The sequence below is a fragment of the Myiozetetes cayanensis genome, unplaced genomic scaffold (genome assembly GCF_022539395.1).
Source record: "Myiozetetes cayanensis isolate MyiCay16 unplaced genomic scaffold, myiCay2020 scf834, whole genome shotgun sequence".
In the NCBI taxonomy this organism is placed as follows: domain Eukaryota; kingdom Metazoa; phylum Chordata; class Aves; order Passeriformes; family Tyrannidae; genus Myiozetetes; species Myiozetetes cayanensis.
The window spans coordinates 13049-17500 of NW_026088113.1; the positions used below are offsets into that span (position 1 = coordinate 13049).

Here is a 4452-nt window from a genome sequence, read left to right on the forward strand (position 1 = left end):
ACAGTCCCATGGGGGTCTTTGGGCACACAGGGCTGGGAAAGGGGGGTGGCTCCCCTGAGCTCCCAAATTACTGTTGGGTGTTGGGGGCTGCTGGATCCAATCTCAGCCTTGGGTTATGCCAACACTTTCAGTTTAGAGGAATTACAGAAGTGGGACTGAACCACTTTTGTCCCAGGTTTTAAGGATGGCAAATCAGATCTACTGATAGAAATGAATTCTTTAGGGTTACAAATGATCAGAAAAAAGAACTTCATCAGAATTATTTACTGCACAATAGAAACACTAAAACTACCATTAGTACAGGATAAGATAGGACAGTGCTCTACACTAAAGCAATTGTTGAAGCAATTCTACTCAAGCTGGCACCAAAGCAAGAATTATGAATTAGAGAGGGATGGAACTTCCCCAGACCAACGCTCGGGGGGAGATCTCTGCTCTCAACCTCCAGCAGTGACCTTGGGGGGTCCCAGCCAAGGCAGGAATCTCCACACACCCCCCAGGAAGGGTTCTGTTGGCACAACCTGCCCCTGGCAAAGGGGACTGGCCCTTTCTGGTAGAAAGGGATGGACTGACAGTCACTGGACTCCAGGGGTTGCCTTACAATTAGGGGGTCATTCGGGGTGGGAGCAGCGGCCAAAGCTCTTCCCGCAGTCGGGGCACTCAGAGGGCTTTTCTTACTTGTGGGTCCGTTGGTGTTTGGTCAAGGTAGAGCTGTGGGTGAAGCTCTTCCCACACTCCCCACACTTTTAGGGCCTCTCCCCGGTGTGGATGCGCCGGTGGGTGACGAGGGTGGACTTCTGGTTGAAGCCCTTCCTGCAGTCAGTGCAGCGGAAGGGCCTCTCCCCTGTGTGTGTCCGCTCATGTACGAGGAGAGTTGAGCTGCGCTGAAACCTCTTCCCACATTCCAAGCACTTGTAGGGTCGTTCACCGGTGTGGATGAGCTGGTGGGTGCAGAGGTTGGAGCTGCTCCTGAAGCTCTTCCCACATTCCCCACACGTGTAGGGCCGTTCCCCAGTGTGGATGCGCTAGTGTTGGAGCAGGTTGGAGCTGTCCCTGAAGCTCTTCCCACATTCCAAGCACTTGTAGGGCCGTTCTCCAGTGTGGATTTGACGCTGGTGTTTGATCATGCTGGAGCTGTGCCTGAAGCTCTTCCCACATTCCCCACACTCGTATGGCCGTTCCCCAGTGTGGATGTGCTGGTGCCTGAGGAGGGTGGAGCTCTGCCTGAAGCTCTTCCCACATTCCAAGCACCTGAAGGACTTCTCCCTGCTGGGAGGCTGCTCAGGGACCACCAGCTCAGAGCTCTGGCTCAAGCTCCGGCCACCTTCCCGGCACAGGACGGGTCTTTCCTCCTCAGAGCTCCCTGGGCTGGCTTTGCAGTCCCTCCTCCGGGGGCATCTCCGGGCTTTTTCCTCCCCGCTGCCTTCCTGCACCGGGGAGCCCTTCAAAACGGCCTCTCCCAGCAGGCTCTGCCAGGGGGATTTGTCCTCCGTGCTCTCCATCATCAGCTCGGGGCCTGGGGCAGGAAGGAAGAAGGACAGGCAGGGGATTTGCCTCCAGCCCAGAGGGAAGGCCAAGGACATCCCCCCCAAATCTGGTCCCCACAGGCATTACAAGACAGGGCCAAAGGGGCACTGACCTCCTCCTCACCTGCCTGGGGGGCCCGCGGCAGCTTCCTTTTCCTTGCACCCTCCTCCTCCATCCACCCAAGCTTTGGGAAGGACAAATCCTGCTGAGTGCCTTGCCTTGGGGGTTCCTCCTGCCCAAGTCCATCTCTAGAACTCACTGGGCATCCTGGGACCATAAAAACCTCCAAAATACCAAGACTCAGCCCAAATAACCCCAGCCAGGAGCTTCTTCTCTCTGGTCTCTCCACTTTGGGATTCTGGAAGTCCCCCCTGTCCAGGCTGCTGGGAGTCCTGTGTGTATTTGGACTCTCCCCTCTACAGGGTCCCTGCCCTCTCCAGGCTGCTGGTGGTCCCAGGAACCCAAGGCTCCCCCATCTCTCAACTTCAGGGTTCTGGGGGACCTCTAAAACACCAAGATTCAGCCCAGAAAAAACCCAAACCACCAAGATTCAGGAAAAACCCCCTCAGAAATAGCAAGAAGACACGCGCCCCCAAAATTGCAAAAAGTTGAGATTCAGCTGAAATATACTCCAAATTATGAAGATGAGCCCAAAAATTTCTCTTCCAGGAGTTCCCCCTCTCTGGTCTCTCCCGTCTGGGGTTCAGAGTTTCTCCACTGTCTGGGATGTTGGGGGTCCCACTTAGCGATGTTGGGAGTGCTGGGGGTCCCAAGGGTCCCTTCTCCTCTGACTCTCACCTTTGGGGTGCCGCCTTCCCAGACATTCCCTCTTGAAAGGAGAGCAAGGCCTAAAGAATAACCTGAAATATCTTGCTCAGCTGAGAGAAGCCCCCCCCACACCTGCTCTGCCTAAATTGCTAAAGAAAAATTTGTTCTTTTCCGTTCCTTGGACCTTATAATCTAAAGAAGGTTGGAAACATTCTCCAATGGTCTGTAGGCCAGAAATTAAGGCAAAGTCAGCCAAGGGAGACATTTGAATAAGAGAAATAGCCCTAAAGCCAAGGCTCTCTCCAAGCTTCAGTGACTGGGGCAAAGACAGTGGAAAGTTAGAGGGGTCACACTGAGGAAAACTGCAGAGACCCCAGCCCCGATGATGAAGAAAGGGGGATGAACCCCCAGAACTGAGGGCCAAGAAAAGCTCCACCCCAAGCTCTGCCTGAGCTCTGCCTGTACTCCAGTTATTATCAACATGAAGGATTAGATGTTGCAATCAAATGAATATGTTTGTAAGATGTTGCAATCATAGAAGTTACACTGTATATAAATTACCCTGTTTTGTACCAGTATCTTTGAGCAAGAGCTTTGTGGTGCCAACCCCGCCTGCTCCCGACGTCCACAATAAACACCTTTGCTGCTCAAAAGACCAAAAGTTTCTGGGCACTTTCTTTACTGGATTTCTCAGATTCTTCTGGAGAGCAGATTGTGCCCCAGGGATGGGATTGCAGAGGGGCCCTCAGGTCCCCAGGATGAAGCAGCAACCACCAATAGACATAAAAGGTCGCCCCCCAAGGATTTCAGGGAAGTGTCCTGCAGGGAGGGGACAGTGTCACCCCACGAGGGCAGGGCTGGCAAGTGGGAGGCTGCTCCAGGTGTCTGCAAGAGGCCTCGTGCTCTGCTCAGCCCCATCAGTGGCTGGGACCAACACCCCGTCCTCGTGGCCAGCGGCTCTTTCCTGCCCCAGCCAAGAGGTTCCCGGCCCCCCAGAGCTCCCCTGGGGCTGTCCCTGCTCCTCCCTGCAGGCTCCGTGGCCGGGCACACTTTGTGTTCCTGGGTGCCACCAGCTCAGCAGCTGCAGCCGCTCCAATCAGCGCCCGCAGCTCTGCAGCAAAGCCCCAGCTCACCTGGCACACAGGGCATGGACACAGCACCTTCTCCCTGCTGGGCACTCCCAGCTCAGCCTCTTCCCCAGCACGGGGCTCTCCTGCCTCAGCACCACCTCTGCCTTCCACTTCTTCTCAGGGCCACCTCAGGGCCAGCTCTGGGCTCACCTCCGGGCCATTGCTCAGGGCCACCTCAGGGCCTGCTCTCCAGCACAGGAACCTGCAGGGAGGGTAGATGAGGTGCAAGCCCAGGGGGGCCTGCTTGCACTGGCCTGGGGGCTTCTTTCTCCTTCCACAACCACCCCACAACTTCTCCTGCTTTTCTAAGCCCACATCTTTGCAAACTGACCTTGTCTCTCTGTCTACACAGACACATCTATCCCCTGTGGACAGAGCCTCCAGCATGTGCTGCCCTGGCAATGGCACCCAGAGAATCCCAGAATCAGCCGGCTTGGAAAAGACCTCCCAGATCATCAAGTGCACCCCTTGATCCAACCCCACCGTGGTTCCCAGACCGTGGCACGGATGCCCAGGGGAGGGGCTTTGGGGATGAGGGCTCTCCCAGTACAGCCCAGTGCCCCCTCAGTGCCCTCCCAGTACAGCCCAGTGCCCCCAGCACAGCCCACTGTGTTCCTGTCCCAAGGTGCCAGGTGATCCCCCTTTGGTGGGTGTTTGATTGGGATTTGGGGCATTTTGGGGGCCTCTGGGTGCATTTGGGGGAGTTAAAAGGGGTCTTGGGAGCATTGGGGGGGAAAATGGTTGTTTGGAGGGAGGGGATTAAAGGAAAAATGGGGGTTAGGGGACATTTGGGGGGCCTTATTGGGGCCTCGGGGGGACAGCACCACGAGCAGGTGAGTCCTGAGACCCCCGTGGTGTCCCCAAGACCCTCCTGGTGTCCTCAATTTCCTCCTTGGCACCCCGAGACCTCCCCTGGTGCCTCCAATGTCCCCAGGGCCTCCCCATGGCCCCAGTTACCCCCTTGACACCCTTTTCCTTCTCCTTTTTCTTTACATCCTCCTCAAATCCCCCCAGATCCTCCTCAAAT

The 4452-nt window shown here is 56.0% G+C and overlaps 1 pseudogene; it reads right to left on the bottom strand.

Annotated features, from left to right (window-relative positions):
• Positions 1-249: 249 nt before the first annotated feature.
• Positions 250-4059, bottom strand: LOC126652410 (zinc finger protein 239-like; annotated as a pseudogene).
• Between the last annotated feature and the right edge of the window lie 393 nt (positions 4060-4452).